The following is a 23,730-nucleotide window of genomic DNA, read 5'->3' as shown; positions in this document are numbered from 1 at the left end:
TTTCTTTCTCTTTTTTATTTTATTTTATTTCTTCTCTTTTTTTTTTTGCATTTTTTGTATTTTTCTCTTACTCTAACTTTTGCTTGGGTCGCCCTTCCGGGTTTTCGGCCCAGCGAGCCTCTCAAAGGGTAAAAGTGTAACAAGTCCATGCCAAATGGTTTTTGAAGTTGAAGCCTCTCTGTATCTAGGAGAACGGCTATTGCAATGATTTGCAGAAGAATCCATCATGGCTGCTCCACAAGCTTCTTCTGGTGAGATCTAATCTTTTTTATTCGACTTTGGTGCCTCTTGTTCGAGAGCTGCTTCAAAACTAGCCACACGGGCCTCCTCTGACAGTTGACCATTGAATGTTCCGAATGAGTTCGATTTTCAAAACAAACAGGCCGAATCTTGAGGCTAAGAGCGATCCTAGGCTGCACAACCTCAAGAGCGATTCCACACAGGTCTTCACAGGGCCGCGCAAAACATTTGTTTTTGAAAGTTTTTAAGAAAGCGACAAATTGCTCGCACCGAAGATAGTGTGGAACCAATCTGGATCAAGCCAGGGTCCTTCTCAGTACTCACGCTAACAAGCATGGTTTCATTCATTAAAGGCTTAGCATGCCTCTCCTTTTCTCAAATTGATCAAAGTTTTGCAAAACTCGAGGAATTCCTTCCTCTTCGTTTTTATCACAATGTTTCGAAAAAAGTTTTGAAGAACTTAGGTCAATGCAATAATTCTCAAGGCACAGAAGAGCAGGTAGAATGCAAGGCCGTTCCATTCAAAACCTCTGGCACAACTAGCCCAAAACAAACAATAAGCACGAAAACATGATAGCCGCAGCTGCTTCATTCAGGTTTCTTGGATGTAACTGGCTCCACAGTAGAGACAGACTCAAAAAGAAAGCAAAAAGGTTAAATACAAAAATGGTGTTCGAGGCAACAACCCCGGAATCACTCGACATCCTATACAACGGGACTGACTCAGTACCACAAGACAGACCCAAAAACAAAAAGACTGACTCAAAGCAAAGAGGCAGACTCAAAAACAAAACAGAGAACTGACTCAAAACCCAAGCCAGAAGCTACAAAACTGCATTCACAAATGCTCAAAAAGTGCGTGCCAGACGCCACATCTGAAATACACCGAGCGCCGCCCGTAGGTGGTCCAATCCCTCATCACATACTCGCAGCATCCTCAAAGTCCAACAGCTTGGTGGTAACAGACTTCGCTGAGGTAGGTGGAAGAATGACCTCATTATCGATCAGATCCTGCACTTCATGGCGAAGGCGGAAACAGTTGTCGGTGGCGTGACCGGTCTGTTGGTGGTACGCGCAGTACAAAGCAGCATCATGTGTGAGAGAGAGATTCTTCGGGAGAGGCCGAGGTTCAAGGGGTTTGAGGTGCCCCCTTTCGGCAAGAATCTGAAGTGCCTTAGACAGAGGCATGTAGAGAGCATGAAAGATCCTGCGCCCTCGGGGCAGGTACTTTGAAGTCTAAGTATTCTTACTAGACGCACTAGCAAAAGGGTCGGCAGGCACTGCCTTGGTTTTCTAATCTTTCCCAGGTGCAGGGTTGGGAATAGGAGGAACTGTTCCGGCATGACGGGGCCTATCCCGATTTTCTGACTGACTTGAACTACCCTCAGGTGGAGTGGGGAAAGCATCCTCCACAGTTTTTACCACAACTGCGGATATCTATTACTTGTTCATCCCCCCGGCTTTCAAAGCCTCGACTGCCCGCAGTAGTTGTTCAATGGGTTACTACATCAGCCTGATCGGGGGTTTGGGTTACTACATCAGAGCGAAGCCCGGTTGTTGCTGCCACGTCGTTGCTGTAGCTGGAAGCAACCTCTGGTTGGCTGAGCTCTATCACAATCCGCCCCAGTAGCGGGGGCTCCTGTGGTATGAAATTCCTGGCATACGGTGCCGCTGGCGGCGAAGCCGACATTCCATAGGCCAGATCGGCCACAGATCTCTGGAGGTCACCAATCATTCCCATCAGCTAGAATGTAGTGGGCTCGCGAGCCTGATATAACTGGGGGGTCCAGACCGGGTGCGCGACAGGCGACCTAGGCGGATGCGATACATCAACATTGGTTTCATCCCGCAGGGTGATCCCTTGATCTAGCGTAGCTGTCATAACCACAATCTCTTCTGAATTCTGCGTCATCATAAGTTCTGTCTCAGCAAGGGGGAACACTAGCTATTCTGTATCAATTCTCTGGACACTCTGAACTGAAAGGAAAAACAAACAGCATTTCAGCCCAAACAGATCAATCACAGGTGTAGCCGAACAACTGCACTCTACTACTGATCACTGTTCCCCAGAATCACTGTTCCCAAAATACTGAATCGAATACCCACAAATATAACTGATTCTCATAAACTAACACTGATGCCCTCAGGTTTGATACTCAAACATGCGAACTGATATGTGTGTTCCCCTGCATAGCTACACTCTAAAACACATAGCAAGTAAAGAGAGCCAAAACACCCCTATAGAGGGCTATGGTTTCCCTGTCCTATTTTGTCAGGAGCTAGGGTTTCACTATGCACGCAGCAGTTTTCAACCAACCTAACATCGAGTAAGCAACCTGTCCTAATTTGGAATGGTCACTATGGATTTCGATATGCAAGAGGTCGAATGGTCGAAAAGGGTGCCCCGGTAAAACCAAGGTTTGTGTTTCCATACTGTCAGAGCCCACAACCAATCAGCCTTATGGCGTGCTTTGACAAAGTCAAGCCTCCGGCAAACCGTTCAGGAATGGCAGATGGCGAACACGGTGTCCTAGGCGCACCAATGCACATGCAATGCAAAGAAACACATAAGCGAAATCAAAACAGGATATCATGAGTTCGAGTCAAGCTCTCCAAACTCCCCAGCAGAGTCGCCAGAAACTGTAGACGCCCTCGAACGCCCCGGGAGGACGAGTCCCGTTTTGTTCATATTGGGTTCACTACAGTTCAGGACTCTCAAATTGTCACGGTTCTTAATCTGAACCAAAGAGTCCAAATCCGGCAAATCATTTTGAGAAACAGATTTTTGAAAAGAAGTGCCAAACATGGACTGCTTTGCCAGATACAGAGTCGCCACCTAAATATTTTTTAAGGGGGAATTTAGGAAACCCTGACTCAGTGCCAAAGGCCATGTGTCCGTCATCACCAAAGTTGCCTCGGCTCGAGAGCTAGGGTACGATTGGAGAAGGTCAGCTATAAGCACCCCCTCTCGTCCGATCCGAAGATCGGCCTCTATTAACCGTGACATCCGTTTTGGAAAACGTTATGTGTTCTTATCCCAATTACTAGCCTAGAATTACTATGTTATGCACACAGCACAAAAGTATAGACTAGATTGCCTAATTTGGGAATAAGCATTGCATATCCGTTTGTTTTGGAAAAATGTTTTGGAATTTGCTACTTGCAAGTAGGCTAAAACACGGATTTCAATGAGCTATTCCAACTCAGACAATCCAACCTTCACCCACAGGCATTCAAGCAGTTATATCACATAAGCAGCTAGCCTCATGGTAATCATGCTATCTTGGCAACACTTACACACATGCAAGGATGCTAAAGCATAACTACTTACATCGTACTCCGTCCCAAAACAAAGATCTCGTTAGCAATCAATCCATGATCCAAGTCCATGTTTAAATGTCTAATGCAACGCATACGGAATGTCACTAGAGTAGGCTCGGCTAGTCTATGAATGACATGTGAAAATGCACAAGTAGCATGTATTCATGTTAGATTTGAAATACTAGTGCAGTTAGCATGATGTGCCGAGCCCAGTGCATGCAATACTGATGAATGATGCACGCATGCATAGCATAAGGTATGCTAAATTAAACATGACCTATTACTAACCATCAAAGCAGGTAAGTAAAAGGGAGAAAGAAGTGGGGGTTGGAAGACATGCACACACTCACCCACACTTATTACAAATTCGCCCTCGCTCGGAGGGACTGAGAGAATAGTACAAATTAACTAACTCGCAAGCTAATTAATTATTACAGACTAACTAAATTAGTTAAGCAAATCAACTAATCTAAGAAAGTGACAAACGGCCTCGGGAAAAGAGCCCAATGTAATGCATGCTCGGTCTTGCCCGGAAGTCCACTGCCATGCACAAGCTGCCTCTATTTTCCCTGCTATACTCCTCTAAAAACTGCCAAAGTCTCAGAATTGCTTCCCTGGACATTGGGAGACACCACTGGCTGAGGAGAATGGCCACCGGCACTAAGATGTGAACATCGACTGTTGATGAAGCTATCGGCCACGGATTTATGGTCAGTCGGCACTGAACACTGCCGGTCTGCCAAGAATGTCTGCAGAACCTGCAATTGACAGTAGAAGAGGGCAAGGCACAGCATGGCAATGCATTTCAAGCAATGAATGCACCGACCATATCCCTTATCATGTTTATGACTTAAAGGGACATGGTCCTTGGTTCTCGGACCATCAAGCGTGCATTTCAATGCGTGATAGCCCAAAAGACCAAGTTATGCATTTTTCATTTCAAATGTGATGCAATGCACATAGTCAAACCAAGGGGCTTCTACCTCTATCATGACTCACTTCAAGAGGTGAGGCAATGCATGCACAATGCAATGCAACCTAGGCATGCGAGCTAAGGATGCAACGTGGCAATGCAATGTGTACATGCAAGTATGCAAGCAACCATGAGAGGTGAGCATGAAAACAAGCAAAGAGATGGACTTAAACATGATTAGGCAATTCTCAAACAAGCCTAAATCAGTGGCCAAAGTGCTCAAACATGGAGGCCAACACACGCACACACATGCACATGTTAAAGGGCTAATACTTAAGCACAAAAGGGCAACTTCAAGCACACTTGAAAGAGGCATAACATGGACCATTAGCATGTAAATTAAGCTTTGAAAATCATGCAAGAACATGGTGCCAAACCAACCCAAACAAAGCAATCAAGGTATGCAAGCAAAGTCCAAGATTCAAAGCAAGCTAAAGGGGTATTGAACCACACTTAACAAGACCAAACATGGCATGAATTCAAAGACCCAAAACAGAGTTTTAGCACATAAAACAAAGCCCAAAAGATTACTTAGATGGCATCTAAATGACTTGAATTCAAAAGCATGCACAATGACCAAAACATGGAGCATGCAACACAAGCCTTTGACACATCAAAGGGACCATGAAATGCAAGCATACAAGCATACTAAGTGGACTGAAATGACATGAAAAATGGTCCCAACCCACTAAATCAAAGCAAGTAATGCATGCTATACACTCACACCCTTAAGGCCAACAAGCCAAAAATGCAAAGGGGCTATACAATGCATGCCAAAGTCGACCCAAACAACTAAGGACAGACCTTAATCATGGCAAAATAAACATGAAATCTTTACAAAGCCAAGCCTAAAACATGCTAGAACAATGGTTCACAACCTAAGGCATGTTAAGGCAACAAAATGGCATTACAAGGCATGTACGCTAAGCAAGCATGGTGTACCAAAACCAACTTAAAACAATGCTATTTCATGGAAAAATAAGCATAAATAATAGCTAAGGCATGGTCAACAAGAGCCTAAGATAGGTGCTCCCTCAAGAGGCAAAAATGGTCCTTTTCAAGGACAACAAGGAGAAGGGGTGGCCCTCTCCTTCTTGGGACCTCAAGGCACCATCCTTACCACTGAAATCCCTCAAGATTTCAGTGGTGAGGAGGCCCAAACACCAAAGTCCCGGAGCTCACACAAAATAGCACAAAACAAGGGCCAAACAAGGCTTAAGAGGGGTCAAACAACCCCAAAACTTAAAACACTCTTAACAAACTATTTAGAGGCCTTAAAAACAGAACTTTTATGTATTATATGTAAAGCCAAAAAATAGTTGCAAGATAGGTAAAAGTAGTGTGCAAAAATAGGGTAAAAAAAGACTAGTTTCTTAACCTTGAAGTCCTCCTTCACAAATGATGATCTTGTTGCCTCCTTGAGCTCAAATCCAGTCAAGAACACCAAGAACAACCCTCTGGTCCCTCAACAACCAAGAGAAGGTGTAACACTATGTGTTTGTGTGCAATAGTATGGACAAACACACACTAGACACACACAAGAGAGAGATATAGAGATAGGAAATATGTATCAACCCTAACCCTAATCCAGAGCTCCCTCTGAAATTTTTGTAACCCTAATGCCAAGAGAGGAAGCCTCTTCTTATAGGCAACTCCTTCTTGTAAGGCTTCCAAAACAAGCCATCCAAGAGGGAAATCCCTCCATACACATGTATGGAGGGGAACAGAGCGGGTGCCAGCTATCACAACTGGCACAAAATATCTACTAAAAGTAGATGAACAGTGATCGGCCATCCAAAATTGTCATTTTGACAAAATAAATGGCCGATCGACAACAAAGAATGCCGACCGGCAATATATATTGCCGATGGCATAAAATCACTGGCCGGTGGCCTCGAGCCATGGCCGGTGATGTGTGGGGATGCCTCACAAGGCATTCCCTGCCCCTCCAAGGCAAAACACAAGTGTTTGGTGCAAAACCAGACACAACACGGTCGAGTCGAGAGATCCTGAGGCAAGGCGCGCAACCGAGACCTCCAGGAACTCAAGACGAACACAAACAAGGGTAATCACCAAGTGTTCCAATGGTGACGTCCAAGTCTTGAGGACGGTCAAAAATGGGGTGTCTACAAGGTGTAGACCAGTTTTTCCCCCTATAGACCACTTTTTGTCCTTGTAGACCACTTTTGGTGGTCGGCCAGCTAGAGTGGGTGGTCTGTGGACCACCCAAGGTGGTCGGCACCTTGCCACCACATTCTACTCTCTGTACAGACCCTCTCTCCCCCTTGCCGACCACTTGTTATCCCTGTAGACCACTTTTTCTGGTCGATCGACTAGGGAAGGTGGTCGGCCAACCACTTTAACTGGTCGGCAGCCATCTTGCATTTTCTGCAGATATTTTACTTGCCAACTGTGCCAGCTGTTGGGCACAGCAGGCATCCTCCATACACGTGTATAGAGGGATTGTTTCATGCCTTTAGCTTGTCAATCAATCTTGAGGCATGAATTCTATATAAGGGAGCCTCCTCTCTCTTGCTTTAGGTTCAGAAAAATTGGTTGAGGGCTATACATATCTTCTATCTCTATATTGCTCCCTCTTTCTATATTTGTTCCATTTTGTGCTCAAAAGTGCCATTTCTTCACACTTTTGCACACAAACACCTAGTGAAACACCTTCACTCTTGGGCTGAGGTTCCTGGAAGTTTGTTTGAAGCTCAAAAGCTTGGTTTTTGCCTCTGAAGTTGCTGTTTTGAAGTGGTTCTTCAAGTGTGAGTTTTTATCCTCTTTAAAGCTTTGTTTATATTGCTTATTTGGCCCTATTTGCATGATGTTTTAGGCCTAACTTTAAACTGCAAAAAGCTTCATTTTCAAGTGCTTAAAGTGTTTGTTTGAGACCTCTTTGGTGTTGGGGGTGGTCTACCCCCTTTTGTGCCTTACTTTGCCTTGATTTGAGCCATCCTTTTAGGCCTTCGAGATCACCTTGGTTTGGCCTTTTCACCACTGAATTCTAGAGGAATTTTAGTGGTGGAAAGTGTGTTTTGAGGCTCCAAATGGGTGGGGGTTGTCCCCCTCCTCTTCTCTTGTGTGCTTGTGTTGATGGCTCACCAAGTTAGCATGTTTTTCTACCTCCTAGAGGCTCCATTTCAGCATGTCTTAGGCCTTGTTTTTCCATGATATAGCTCTATTTGGGGTTGGTTTGGTTACCTCATGCATGCTTTTTTTACACTTGTACTGTAATCTTACCATTTAGCCTTGTGTGCTCAATGCTTTGATCCATCATGCTAGCCTATTTTGGTCCTATCTCAGCATGTGTTTTGGTGTTATTTTACCATGACTTAGCTCTATTTTGGGTCAGTTTGATTGCCTTTTGCATGCTTCATACCCTTGTACTGCAATCCTCCCTATAGCCTTAACATGCGTCATGCTTTGGACCATCATTTTAGCATGTTTTTGGCTCCACTCCAGCAAGCTATTACTCATGTTTTGCCATTCTTAAGCTCTATTTTAAGTATTTTTGGTCATGCATGCCTTGCTTTGTATAGCTATAATGCAATCTTGCTCACTAGCTTTGTGTTTTGAGTTCACTACCATGCATTGCTTAGGCTATTTGCATGATTTAGCATCATTTGATATATGATTTTAGTGCATGAAATGTGGTCATACTCGCCCATGCTTCACTCTTTCAATGCTTTTGGAAGGTTATGCTTTGTGCCTCAATCATGAGCCAATTGGCATGCATGCTTGCCTAAGCCTTTTGGGCTATCATCTCAGTGTGTTTTTGGTCTCATTTTTCCATGATACAATTCTGTTTTTGGTGGGTTAGAGCATTCCTCATTTGCTTCTTATACTTGTAGTGTAATCATGCTCATTGGCCTTACATGCATCATGCTTTATGTCTTCCCTTCTAGCATGTGTTAGCTCCATTCCATGCATGTTTTGACATTGTTTTGACCTGCCTTGGGACTGTTTTGAGTCATATTGGCCCTTTGGGGCTTGCTTGATATGGCTATGGTGCAAGTGTCTATGCTAGCCTTAAGCTTTGAGCCTTCTAGCATGCCTTATTTGAGCAATGTGCATGATTTGACATCATTTCTTACATGATTTCAGAGTATATTTCATTGCCACACTCTCACATTTTCCACTCCTTCAATGTGTTCGAGAGTTGTGTCTTCATGCCTTGATTGTGAGCCAATGTGTATGCATGCTTGTATAAGCTTTTGGACTTCATTTTCAGAGTGTTTTGGCCACTATTTTGGCATGCATGAGCTCTGTCTTGGGCTGGTTTGGTTGTTTAAGCATTGCATTGCATGGCCCTTGGGCTGTATCCTTCACTAGTTTTCGTGCTTAAGGATTCTAACTTACCATGCTCATGTTGTTTGCATGTTGTTGCATTGCATTGTGTTTGCATATTGTTGCATTGCATGGTGTTTGGCATGTTGTTACATTGCATGGTGTTTGGAATGTTGTTGCATTGCATTGTGTTTGGATTGGACATCAATCCAAACACGAGAAATGAGGGGCATTTCATACTTGAAGTGATGAAACGTGCCTCATTTCTCGGTCGCCAACCCTGTTGATCAAACATGATAGAGGTGGAGGCCTTTATGTGTTATTTGTGCATTCATTGACATTGAATTGTGCAAACTTGGCTTCTCGGCCATCGTGCATTGCGATGCTCGGTTGGTGGCCTGAGAGTTGAATACCGCACTCCTTTGAGCTTGAGAAATGATAAGGAGGGTGGTTATGCACACATATCTTACAAATACACTGTCATGCCCCTTCTTGTTCTCTGTTACAGCATTCTGGAGTTTGGCAAAATTTCTGGTCGGCAAACCAGTAAAGGTGGTCGACTGACTACTTTTTCTGGTCTACAACCAGTTTTTCTAGCCTATAGGTGGTCTACAGCCACCTTTTCTGGTCAGCAGCCCACCATAGGGTCCCTGTGTTGGAGCAGAAGCAATCTGAAAGTTTGTGCAATTTTCAGAAATCAAATCACGTACAAATAGAGGCAATTGGTGGCATGGCAATGGATTTCCGAGAAAGGCAATCGAGCATGCATATCTCCCTCTCCTCGAGGCCATTTTAACTGCTTTGTTTAGCTAGTTAATTTGCTGATTTTGTAATTAATTAGTTAATGTATTTAGCTAATTTATTTCATCATTGTAATATTCTAATTAGCTTAGTGTAGCTAGTTTCAATTTGATTTGTAATTAATTAGCTTACCGTAGCTAGTTAGTTGATTTATTCGGACCCTCCGTCGAGAGGGAAAATGTTGTAATAAGTGTGTGTGTGTGTGTGTGTGTGTGTGTGTGAATGTCTTCCAACCCTACGTCTTTCTCCCTTTTAATTTACCAGCTTTCGATGGTTAGTTTAGGGCATGTTTCAATTAGCATACTTATGCTTTACATGCGTGCACCATTCATTTGTCTTGCATGCACCGGGATTGGCATATCATTCAAACTGCATTGTATTTCAATTCCTATTTGAATACATATATCAAATTGTTGCATTCATATGCCATTCTAGATAGCCAAGCCTATTTTAGCTGCATTTTTGCATGTGTTGCATTAGGCATTGTTAACATAGCTCGGATCATGCATGATTACTGACTAGCTTTTGTTTTGGCTTAGAGTACTCGGTGAGTGTTTACGCTTTAGCATCCTTGCATGTGTGTAAGTGACTACCATAATAGCATGCTTGCCATGAGACTATTTGCTTACCCACTATAACTGTATGAATGCCTGTGGGTAGAGGTTTGATTTCTTGAATTGGAACAACTCGATGATTGTGAGTTTTAAGCCCACTTGAAGTGGCAAAATCATGTTTTTCTAAGCCCACTCGAGGGTGGCAAATCCGCGTCTTAGCCTACTTGCGAGTAACAACTTCAAACCATTTTCGAAAAACGAACATGAGTTGTTTTGTTCCAATCCACGTGATTGAGTCTATACTTGTTTGTTGTGCGCATCACGTAATAAAGATTAGCTAATAATCAGAATAAGAACACATGTGTTTTCAAAAACAACATATCATGTTAGTAAAGGTCGATCCTTTGATTGGGCGAGCGGGGGTGCTCATTTCATGACCTTTCCCCCTCGTACCCAAGTTCCCGAGCCGAAGCAACTTTGGTGATGACGGACACGTGGCCATAGGCACGAGTCAAGGTTTCCTAAATTTTCCAAAACAAAATATTTAGGTGGCGACTCTGAAATCTAGCAAAGTAGTCCATGTTTGGCGCTTTTCGATTCAAAATTGATTTTTCAAAACCAATTGCCGGATTTGGACTCTTTGGTGATTTATCAGTCTTACATTGCACTTTGTGAGATTAGATTCAAAACCGTGACAGGCGTCCGAACTGTAGTAGCTAAGAATCCAATTCGCGCCCTCGCGTGCAGAGCGGAGTTCGGGCGGTCTACATTCCCTATCCACATAACCATCATACAAACACTTCGACCTTACCATTTTATGGAAATTTCGTCCGCGGGATTGGTACTCATGTATTCATAAGATTTCGGGACTTTCACCCTAGACACTCTGGCCAACTTAATTCTCACTAGAGTCTATCCCTTATCTCCTCCCAAACAATGGAGTGCATCCCCTTTCTTCTTCCAAAACATTATATATATACAATATATGTAAATTCATCATCATATACAATGACTATCAATTATACATATTCAATGACAAACTTAAATGATTAGTTTCAATTCACCTAATCATCATGCAATTTCTACAACAATTATAGATATCCTCCACCGATAGCCCAATACAACTATTTCTAAACAGATATACAATCTTTATAACAGATAATTTATCAAATTTTTCATGAATGAGTGATTAAACAAATCTAACTACTCCATTCATTTACACCTTTTCCCAATTTCACATTTCTCACATCAATTTCATTATTTATACAAAATAATATTCAAAACACATTTAGGCTAAATCTCTCCCCATATTCAAATATTAACCCAAAGGCTAAAATTCATCATTTTAACACAAGATATCCTCATATTCAAAACCCCATAATCATCTATGGAACACAGTATAGAAACCCCTCTTTTAATTTGAGAACAAACCCTAAGTTTACCCAAAAACTTCCAAGATTTCCACCATTTATACATAACTACAAATAACTAGGTTAAAACTCATACTACAGTATAGAATATTCTTACCTCAAAGAAAGAAGATGAGCCAAGCAAGAGAGAAACCCTAAAAGTGCCAAAATCCAACTCTAATCGATTCAAAGAGAAGATCTTGAAAAGCTCCACCTTTTTATCAAAGGAAGTAGGGTGGAGAAATCAAAGAATCTAGGCCAAAACGTAGAGAGAGAGAGAGAGAGAGAGAGTATTTTAGAGAAAGAGGCTCTCAACTTTAGGGTTTTGGTTGAAAAAATATGAAAAAGTGATGTAAAAAATGCTTTTCGTGATCTGATATACGCGCAGTTCGCTCGAGTGGAGGGTTTCACGTTCGAGCGTCAGATACAAAGATTTGTTCCACTCGAGTGCAGAATACACACCTCCAGAACTTTTGCAGACGACAGACCAACCGCTCTAGCTCAAGAAGGAACGCTTGAGCGCACACCCGCTCGAGCGTAGGAAATAACGTTGAAGCATCAAAAACATTCCTCTAACACTTTTGCAGAAGTGCAGAGTACTAAGAGTTTACAACTCTCGCTCGAGAGCAAGAAAAGCCACTCGAGTAGAGGACCAAAATGTATATAGCCTGCTCGAGCACAATAATGACAGCTCAAGCGGAAGACCAAAATTTGGGCAACACAAAGTTTGAAAACTAAGTAACCAACCTGTTCCAAATACAACCACAACAACCCAAAGACCAATTTCAAAGGTATACAAGGGAAGAAAGTGATAGACAACAATATAAAAGCATTAAACCCAAGCCCGGAACATCACAAGAGTCGAGTAAAAACCGGGATCGCTATAACATCCCCCCTTTAAAGAATTTTGTCCCCGAAATTTACAAGTTAAGTTTCAAAATCAAGTTTAGCCAACTTCCAAAATGATTACAACTCAATACTTAACACCATGACCCATTTATCGGCTATCCGATCTTTTCACAAGATGAATAATTTCATAATATACATCTCCTGAAATTTAACCAATTTCAATACGTATAACTCATATTTCCAAGCATATTCAATGTTTATGATAAATTTGCATTTTCGAAACTTAAACAACATATACAATGTTCAAATTAAACTTGCATTTCCAAAACATATTCAACATATATAATGTTCTCATAACTCAAAACATATACAATGTCTTTATAGTTCATACACAAACTAAAATCTCAACATATAATCAAACATCAACAAATAAGTCTGGATATTTCTTGCAGACTTCCAATTCACGCCCCCAAGTTGCTTCCTCAGCCCCATGATGTTTCCGCAATACTTTGACCAAGGGAATTGTCTTGCCTCGCTAGACTTGGTCCCTGTTTATCCAAGATTCTCACCGGTCTCTCCTCATATGAGGCATCCTCTTCTACTTCCAAGTCGGTCCAATCCAACACGTGCAATGGATCCGGCTCATACTTCCGAAGCATACTAATATGAAATACGTCATGCACTCCAGAAAGTTGTGGTGACAACGCTAAACGATAGGCAACCTCCCCAATCTGCTCAAGGATCTCAAAAGGGCCAATAAACCAAAGAGATAACTTCCCACTCTCCCCAAATCTCATCAAACCCCGCCTAGGAGATATTTTCAAAAAGACATGATCACCCACCTCAAAAGACAAGGGTCTCCTCCTACGGTCGACATAACTTTTCTGACGAGTCTGGGCTATAACCAACCTCTTACGGATAAAGTGTAACTTTCTTCGTCATTTCCCGAACCAACTCTAGACCCAACAAAGGTACATCACCCACCTCGGCCCAACACACTGGAGATCTACAAGGTCGGCCATAGAAGGCCTCGAATGATGTCATGCCGGTACTCGACTGGAAACTGTTGTTATAGGCAAACTCCTCTAAGGGCAGGTGCCTCTCTTATGACTCCTTGAAGTCAAGGACACAACCTCAAAGCATATCCTCAAGGATCTGGATAGTACGTTCGAACTGCCTGTAAGTCTAAGGATGATACGCAGTACTAAAGGTCAACCTAATGCCCAAGGCACTCTGCAAACTTTGCCACAATCGAGCTGTGAAACATGGATCTCTATCCAAAATAATCGTCACAGGGACACTGTGCAGTCTCACTATGTCCTTGATATACAAGTCAGCAAGATAGTCTACCGAATCACTCACGCGCATAGGTAAGAAGTGCGCAGACTTGGTCAATCGGTCAACTACCACCCAAATGGCATCACTACCCCCATTGAGTCCTTAGAAGGCCCACAACAAAATCTATCGTGACATGCTCCCATTTCCACTCAGCTATAGGTAAGGGTTGCAACAAACTCGCTGGCCTCTGATGCTTAGCCTTCACTTATTAACAAATAAGGCACTTCGATACAAACACGGCTACATCCTTCTTCATACCCCTCCACCAGAACTGGGGACTCAGGTCATGATACATCTTTGTGCCTCCCGGATGCACCGCAAGGCGTGAATGATGAAACTCTCATAGTACTTCCTTTCGACAAGACTCCGGCACAAACAAATGGTCACGGTATCTCACATTCTGGTCAGGATACACAGTCAAGCCTCTTTCTACTTTCCCACGGGAGATCTTATCTTGGAGGGATTCTACCTCTAGGTCACCCTTTTACGCTTCCAACACTTGGTTCACAAGTGTAGGTTGTGCGACTACTGAAAATGTAACGACCCCAAAATCCATATCAGAAATTAGCTTTATGCCCTTGTGGGTTAATGTACTTTAATTTAATGATATCTATTCGAATTAAGGAATTATCTGTTAAGTTACGACTTTAAAATTGGAATTAACGACTGTAGACAGCCCATTTTTTACCGTCCTCAAGACTTGGACGTCATCGTTTGAACACTCGATGATCACCCATGTTTGTGTTCGTCTTGAGTTCTCGGAGGTTTCGTCTATGCGTCTTGCCTCAAGACCTCTCGACTTGTTTGTTTTGTGTTTGGTTTTGCACCAAACACTTGTTGTTTTGCTTCTGAGGGTGGAAAATAGCTTGTTGGCCATCCCCACATCTCACCGGCCATGGCCTGAGGCCACCGGCCCTGTTTTCTTGCTACCGGCCAAAAGTGTTGGCCGGTCGGCAATGTTTTTGGTCGGCCGGCCTTTGTTTCGATCAATCGACCACCTTTTCTGGCCAAGCCCTTTTCTTGAGGAAGCTTAACCCTTTTGAACCCTTGTTCTAGCTTTTTGAGGACGCTTGAACCTTTTGAACATTTGTTTTAGCTTCTTGAGGAAGCTTGAACCTTTTGAACCTTTGTTTTAGCTTCTTGAGGAAACTTGAACCCTTTGAATCTTTTTTAGCTTCTTGAAGAAGCTTGAACCTTTTTTAGCTTCTCCAAGAAGCTTGAACCTTTTGACCCTTTTTTAGCTTCTCCAAGAAGTTTGACCCTTCTTAGCTTCTCCAAGAAGCTTGACCCTTTTTTTTTGACTTCTTGAAGAAGCTTGAACCTTTCTTAGCTTCTTGAAGAAGCTTAACCCCTTTGCTCTAGCTTCCTCAAGAAGCTTGACCCTTTTTGCTTTAGCTTCTAAGAGAAGCTTGGAACTTTGATCTTCTATAAGAGGGAGCCTCTCCCTTATTAGAAAAGGTTCCAAAAAAAATTTTCTAAGGCTTATACACATATCTCTCCTTGCATCTCTACTTTTAGGCTTAGAAGAGTGAATGTTCTTGGCCCTTTGCACACAACCTCATAGCCTAACCCTTCCACCATCAACCTAAGGTTCTTGGAAGGTCTTAAGAGTGCTTAAGGAGCTAGTTTTGGTCCAGAGAAGTGGCTGTTTTGCTGAGCTACAAGGGTGAGCACACTTTTTCCCTTTTTAAGCTTTATTTGCTCCATCTTTTAGCCATACTTGCAAGCATTTTCGAGCTTTGGCATAAACTAAAAAAACAAAGTCTTATTTTGAGGTCCTTTACATGTTTGTTTAAGGTCTCTTTGGTGTTTGGGATTGTTTACCCCCTCTTAGGCCTTGTTTGGCATCTTTTTTTTTGGTGTGCCTTTTTTGTGAGCTTCGGGACCACCTTGTATTGGCCTTCTCACCACTGAAATCCAGAGGGATTTCAGTGGTGGGGATGATGTTTTGAGGTCCTAAGAAGGAGAGGGCCATCCCTTCTCCTTATTGTTTTGTTTACTTGCATTTTTAGCCTTACAAAGGAGCCCATATTTACGTGCATCCCAAGCTTGGTTCAGGCCATTTTTGGGGAGTTTTAGGACCTATATAACCTCTATCTAGAGGTGTTTTTTTCATATTTAATGTTCATCTTGCATGTGTAAAACAACCCCTTGCATGGCCTTCCAAAGGAGCACCTCATTCTAACATGTGTTGGCTCTATTTCAGTGGGTATTTGGTGTTATTTAGGCATGATTTACCTCTGTTTTAGGTTGGTTTGTTGACCCCTTGCATGCACCATACACTTGCCTTGCATTCCTCTATTTTGCCTAGAAAGGCATCTTGCATTGGACCACCATACTTGCATGTTTTGACTTAGCTTTGTGAATTTTTTAGTCATATTTTAACATGTTTAAGTTCTATTTGGTGTCGATTTGGTCATGTTTTCCATGTTTTGTATAGCTTCTTTGCATTCTAGCTTGTTAGCTTCGGGTGTGTGAGTCATTATCATGCTTCATTTAGGCTATTTCAGTGATTTGGAATCACTTCCCATGCCATTTCAGTCCATGTTCCAGGGCTACACACTTGTATTTATCATCCATTCCATGCTTGGGATAGTTTGTGTGTTATGCCTTAAGAATAGACCATTGCATGCGCCTCCATGATTTGGTCTTTGGAAGACCTTCTCATTGGGTTTTGGGGCTTATTTTGATGTGTTTTAACTCTAATTTTATTTGCCTAAATCATGCCATGTTTGGTTGTAAGAGGTGTAGTGCATTTCCCCTTTTAGGCCTTGTATGCGTTTTGTTTTGTACTTGCCTTTGTAGCATGTTTTGGCCTCATTCCATGCATGTTCTAGCCTTGTTTTGGCCTCCCTTGGGACTGTTTTGGATCACCTTAGCTCTTTAGGGCTTGGTCGACATGGCCATGGTTCAAGTCCCGTGGCTTGCTTTGAGCTTTAAGTCCATTAACATGCTTTGCTTGTCTTGATTAGTTGATTTGGCATCATCTTTCATGTAACTTCAGAGCTTAGTATGCTTGCCATTTGTCAATAATAGTCTCTTTTAAATGTGTTTAAAAGTTGTTTCTTTTATGCCTTAGATGATAGGCCTTTGTTCATGCATGCTTGTATGTATGTTTCAATGCTTTTGTTGCATCCCATTGGCCACTGATTTTGGCATGCTTGAGAGCTACCCATGTTAGTGTAAGTCCATCCCACCATGTTGTCTAATGCTTGTTTCATTTTGCATGTTGTTGCATGCTATACACATCCACATGTTTAGGTTGTATGCCTATATGCATATTGCATGTTCACATGCTCACGTTGCATGTTTAGCTTGCATGTTTAAGTTGCATATCATTCCATGCATCTCTAGCCTCTTGAATCAATTATGATAGGGGTTGGAGGCCTCTTATTTGTTTTATGTGCATTTCATTCGATATTAAATGCATACTTGACTCTTTGGCCATCACGCATTGAAATGCGCGATTGATGGTCCGAGGATCGAGTACCATACTCCCTTGAGTCTTAAACATGATAGGGAGGGTGGTTGTGCATACATTGTCTTGTAAATTCTTTGTCATGCATTTTCTGTCCTCTACTGCAGCAAAACCAGTATTCTGTAGCAACATATGGCCGGTCGACTACATTAAGTGCCGACCGACTACCAAACTCCAGCCGGTGATCCAACTTTTGGTCGATGGCCATTTTTATATGGTCAGTGGACTTGTATTCTGGCCGGTGACATTCCACAGTGCTAAGGGAGTATTTCAGAGGCATCGCAAGTATTCTCACATCCCTCAAAGGTGCAGAACAGCGCAAACAAAGGCAATAGTGGCATGGCAACAGGTTTCCGGGCGAAGCCAATCCGAGCATGCGTGCATCCCTCTTCTCGAGACCTTTTATTGCTTTCCATAGCTTAGTTAATTTGTTTAATTAGTTAAGTGCTATGTAATATTTAATTAGCTAGGGTAGTTAATTATTTATCCAGTTTGTATTATTTGTTCGGACCCTCCGAGCGAGGGCAATGTTGTAATAAGTGTGCATGCGTGTGTTCATGTCTTCCAACCCCACATCTTTCTCCCTTTTATTTACCAGCTTTCAATGGTTAGATTAGGGCATGTTTCAATTAGCATACTTATGCTCGCATGTTTGCATCCATTCATTCGTCTTGCATGCACCGGGCTCGGCGCATCATACTAACTGCATTGTATTTCAATTCCAAGTTGAATACATGTATCGATTGTTGCATCTCATATGCCATTCTTAGATTAGCCGAGCCTGTCTTAGTTGCATTTTGCATGTGTTGCATTAGCCATCTTAACATGAACTAGGATCATGCATTCATTACTAACTAGTTTCTGTTTTGGCTTGGAGTATTCGATGAGTGTTTATGCTTTAGCATCCTTGCATGTGTGTGAGTGACTTCCATGATAGCATGCTTACCATGAGGCTATTTGCTTATGTGACATAACTGCCTGAATGCCTGTGGGTGAAGGTTGGATTGCTTGAATTGGAATAATTCATTGAAATCTGTGTTTTAAGCCTACTTGTGAGTAGCAAACTTCAAACCATTTCCAAACAAACGGATATGCAATGCTTTGTTCCAAATTAGGCAATCTAGTCCATACTTGTTTTGCTGTGCGCATCACGTAGTAAAGATTAGCTAATTAACCGGAATAAGAACGCATGTGTTTTCAAAAACAAGATATCATGTTTAGTAGTGGCCGATCTTTGATCGGGCAAGCGGGGGTGCTCATAGCTGACCTTCCCCAATCGTACCCAAGTTCCCGAGCCGAGGCAACTTTGGTGATGATGAACACGTGGCCTTAGGCACGAGTCAGGGTTTCCTAAATTCCCCCAAAATAAATATTTAGGTGGCGACTCTATATCTGGCAAAGCAGTCCTTGTTTGGCATTTCTTTCTAAAAATTAGTTTTTTTAAAAACGATTTGCCGAATTTGGACTCTTTGATGATTCATCAGTCTTGCATTGCACTCTGCGAGATTAGATACAGGACCGTGACATTGAGTCCAAACTGTAGTAAGCCCAAATGAACAAAATGGGATTTCCCCCGGGACGTTCGAGGACGTCTACAGTTTCTGGCGACTCCGCTAGGGACTTAGAGACCTTGACTCGAACTCATGATATCTTGTTTTGATTACACTTATGTGTTTCTTTGCATTGCATTTGCATTGGTACGCCTAGGACACCGTGTTTGCCGTATGCTATTCCTGAACGGTTTGTCGGAGGAACACAAACCCTGGTTTTACCGGGGCACCCTTTTTGGCCATTCGACCTAGTGCATATTCGGAATCCATAGTGACCATTCCAAAGCTAGCACAGGTTGCTTACCCGATTATAGGTTGTTTGAAACTGCTGCGTGCATAGTGAAACCCTAGCTCCTGACAAAATAGGACAAGGAAACCCTATCCCAATATAGGGGTGTTTTGGCTCTCACTTGCTTGCTATGTGCTTTTGGAGTGCGTCTCTACAGGAATGCATGTATCGATTTGCGAGTCTGGGCATCAAGCCTATGGGCATCAGTATTTGGGGAATCAGTTTCACCTGAGGGTATTGGTTTACAGGTAGAATTTTGGGCAGAATTCAATAGAGAGCACAGTCGTTCAGCTATGTGTATACCTGTTCTGGTGAAATCAAGCTGAGACACTGTCTGTTTTCTCTTTTGCAAGGTAGTCGTGGAACTATAGCTTTAGAGGGCTCCAATATGCCCCGGGTGTATTGGATCCGTGTTGATAGACTTTGTCAGGTCGGAGATTCAGTTTAAGGGCAAATCAGTGTTCCTTCGCCAGAGGCAGGGTAAAAAGGCCAGTCAGGCACAGATCACCAGTTCAGCAGTTACCAGATCAGTGGTCCTTATCCACCCCACCAGTGAACAGTCAGGCTTAGGTCTCAGTTTTTACCACAGAGATAGAAATACCAGTCAGTCAGCCGGAACAGCAGAACATGGCAGGGATGGAGGAAATGATGCATCAACTTCAAGAAAGTATGAAACTCATGCAACAGGATGTTGCTCGTCAAGCAGAATTTGCCAAATAGCAGGCTGCGATCATGGCCCAGCAGGCAGAGCTAATCACCAGGTTGCAATAGCAAAATGGAGCATCTGCTTCGCATCAAGCTCCTCCACCACTAGGGGTTTCGACACCCGGGGAAACACTAAATGTCCAGGAAGGTACGGACATTCCAACAGGGCCGGCTCCGCCCCCAATCCTACCCCAGCTATCCAAAACACCTACCAATCTACCGGACTCTCCCTTCGAATTTGAGGTGGACCCCACAGCATTAAGACTGAACAAGCTTGAAAAGCTGTTCAAGAAATCCCAAGGAGTGAAGTCCATCCCGGACATCGAGGATGGGTATACCGACGCAACTACGACCCTGCCGGACAGAATTAAGATGTCGCATATTGACCGATTTGATGGATCTGGGGATCCCATGGTGCACCTGCGGCTGTTTTCAGACATACTAAGGCCGATGGGCCTCACCAGACTACAGAAGCTTTCTTTATTCGGCCAGACCTTTTCAGGTGTAGCGGCCATCCGGTATGCAAAATTAGAAGATAATGTCAAGAGGAATTGGAATGAGATGACTGAGGCTTTCGTCGTTCAATATTCCTATAATACATAGATCGAGATTACAACCCGTGATCCTGAGGCGACTAGGCAGGAGTCTACGGAGAGCTTTTCTGACTTTGTGACCCGATGGAGGGCCAAGCCCTCAATGATGACCATTAGGCCAACTGACAAAGATCAGATTCGGATGGTTATACGCAACCTCCAACCCAAGCTCATGCAGAAGATGATCGTTCTCCCCTTCCCCACCTTTTCAAATTTGCATGAGATGGGTGTACAAATCGAGGATGCTTTGAAACAGGGCCTGATTGACAATGATAGAGAGCAGCCCAGGAGGACATTTTCCCGCAGTTTGAATGCGACCACCAGTGGTGATGCAGCTACGAGATCTTCTGAAGTTGGAATGATCACCACCAAAACAGCCACCCTCTTTGTTGGTACATCCAATCCAAACCCCCGAACCTCAGACTATCTACCCCGAGGCAAGAGGATTTTCACCCCGCTTTATATGCCTTTGTCTAAAGCTCTGGGGGTCCTACTCAGGAAAAGACATCTGAAACCGTTAGAACAACGGCCTCTACCTGATCCTCTCCCTCCAAAGCATGACCCGACTAAGTACTGTGCTTTTCATCAACAAACCGGTCATGACATCGACAGTTGCGTCCGTCTCTGCCACGAGATACAAAATTTGATTGACAACAGGGTCATCCCCGCACCAGGTCCTGCAAAGTCTATCGACACTTCATCAGTGAACTTGTGGGGGATAATGTGATGTGATCGAGGGATGAACCACCTGCGGGCGGCGCTCAGTTTACTCTGGATGTGGCGTATGGCATGCACTATTTTGAGCATTTTGCGAATGCTAGTTTTTGTGCTTTCTGACTTGGGTATTGGGTCAGTCTTGTCGTTTTGTATTAAGTCAGTCTTTTCATATTAAGTTAGTAGGGTCTGTCTGGTTGTATCAAGTCAGTTCTGTTGTACAAAGGTCGAGTGATTCCGGAGGTGTTACCTCAGGCATCACCATTTAATTTTGCGTTTGTCTTTTCGTTTTCTTTTGAGTCTGTTTCTGCCTTGGAGCCAGTAATGCCAACAGATTTGAATGAATAGCAGTGATTTTCACACTCTTGTGTTTGCTTCTGCCTTGCGCCAGTTGTGCTAGAGGATTTGAATGAAATGGCAATGCTTTTCACTTGCTTTTCTGTGCCTTAAACTCATAGTGATTTTCACACTCTTGTGTTTGCTTCTGCCTTGCGCCAGTTGTGCTAGAGGATTTGAATGAAATGGCAATGCTTTTCACTTGCTTTTCTGTGCCTTAAACTCATTGCATTTGACCTAAGTTTTTCAAAACTTTTTGAATAACGTATTGAAAACGAAGAGGAAGGAATTCCTCTGGATTTACAAAATTTGGCCAATTGAGAGAAAGAGAGGCGTGCTAAGCCCTTAATGATTGAGATCATGTTTGTTAACGTGAGTACTGAGAAGGATCCTGGCTTGATCCAGATTGGTTCAACATTGTCTTCAGCGCGAGCGATTAGTCGCTTTCTTAAAAAAAAAATTCAAAAAAAATGTTTTGCGCGATCCTGCGAAGACCTGTGTGGAATCGCGCTCTTGAGATTGTGCAGCCTAGGATCGCTCTCAGCCTCGAGACTCAACCCCTGGCTTTCAGACCTTGAACTTAGATTCAGAACGTTCAACAGTCAACCACAACGTGAGGCTTGTGTGGCCAGATTTGAAGCAGCCCTCGAACAAGAGACAAGAAAGTCAGATCAAAGAAGATTGGATATGATCAAAAGAAGCATGCAAAGCTAAATCAGAGGCACCGCTCGACACTAGGGGCAAAAAATGTCAGATGTACTCGAAGAGTCAAGAAAATTGGAATGTTTCTCAAGCCAACGAAGGCCGGCAAGAATGCCAAATCCCAAAAGGGAGGAAAAGAAAAAAGTATTGCTGAAGGACAACCGAGTTCCTATCCACAACACTGGGGGCAATCCAACCCGCATTGGATAGACTCCTACATCGTCAGCGAACAGCAGCCATTCTCTTAGATTCAGATGACTTCAGCATCTCAAAACCATTTGACACGGGTCAGCTACACTTTTACCCTTTGAGAGGCTCGCTGGGCCGAAAACTCGAAGGGGTGACCCAGGCAAAAGTTAGAGCAAAGGAAAGAAAAAAAAAATGCAAAGAAAAGATACAAAAAAAAAAGAGAAAAGAAAAAAAAATGAAGAAAATGAAAAGAAAAAAATGAAAAGAAAAAAATGAAAAAGAAAAGATAAAAAAAAAAAGAAAAAAAAAAGAAATGAAAAGAAAAGAAAAACAGAATTCGCAAGGTTGAAAACCCAGAAAGGGCGGCCTTGGCAAAAGTTAGAGCGCAAAAGGTGAGGGTTAATACATGAGTGTACCTCAACCCGGAACTACATAAGGCTTGATTCCCATGTTTGGGATACGTAGGCAACTTCATCCTGAAGTCTAGCCACCAACACTTTCAAAGTGACTGTGTCCATATATTGGTTTTGACCATCTTCGTCTTCTCTTTATCCGAGAGTTCGGTTGCGGTCATCCCTAATGAGGACTGTTTACAGTATGCTGCGGCGTTATACAGACAAGGGGCAACTTTCCGTTGCCATGAGTCGCCATTCAAACAAGGGGCAACTTTCTGTTGCCATGCAGTTCTCTTCAGGCAAGGGGCAATTTTCCTTCGGATCCGAGGTTGTGCATCTCGAGAGTAAGTTTCATGCTCATTGAGCACTGGCTGTTTGCCAAAACGGTTTTTGAGAATTTTTACTGAGGTTGACTATCTTCTCGAAAATTATTCCATCTTTTCCAAAACTGGACCATTTTCTTGGACCCAAAAAAGGAAAATTTTCAGTGCTCATAGCTTGACTTACATGATTTTCAATCAAAAATCGAACAAGTATGTTAATCTAACTCTCATTTTGGTTGAAATTGTTTTAGTAGAAAACCAAAACAAAAAATGGTCAAAATGATGAACTAGGGGCACAGTTGAGTCAAGCTTCCTGTCTTTCCCTCATTGTCAATACATTTGCCAGAAAGGGCACCATACTTGCCAGAAAGGGCACCGTATTCGCCAGAAAAGGGCACCACTGAAGCTGACCGCAAAAGGACAGAAAGCTCTCACATCCTCCAAACAACGAGGTATCAAGCCAAGTGCGAAGCACGAGCTGGAGTGGATCATGATATTCCACTCCCTCATATGGACAGATCTGATTGCGTCCAAACTCCCCGGCAGAGCATCATCAACCGATGTCAGCAGCAGATTTGCTATACACCCAGTTGTAGCACAGCCTCTCTGTGGGAGAAACTCACTGTTGTGAACAAGAATGAGAGTCTGGTAGAATACCAGGGGTAAGAACCCGCGACTTCC

The sequence above is a fragment of the Camellia sinensis genome, chromosome 2 (assembly GCF_055761805.1).
Source record: "Camellia sinensis isolate YWXY chromosome 2, ASM5576180v1, whole genome shotgun sequence".
NCBI classification, from domain to species: domain Eukaryota; kingdom Viridiplantae; phylum Streptophyta; class Magnoliopsida; order Ericales; family Theaceae; genus Camellia; species Camellia sinensis.
The sequence above is the reverse complement of the archived record's forward strand: the minus strand, read 5'-3'. Positions refer to the sequence as shown.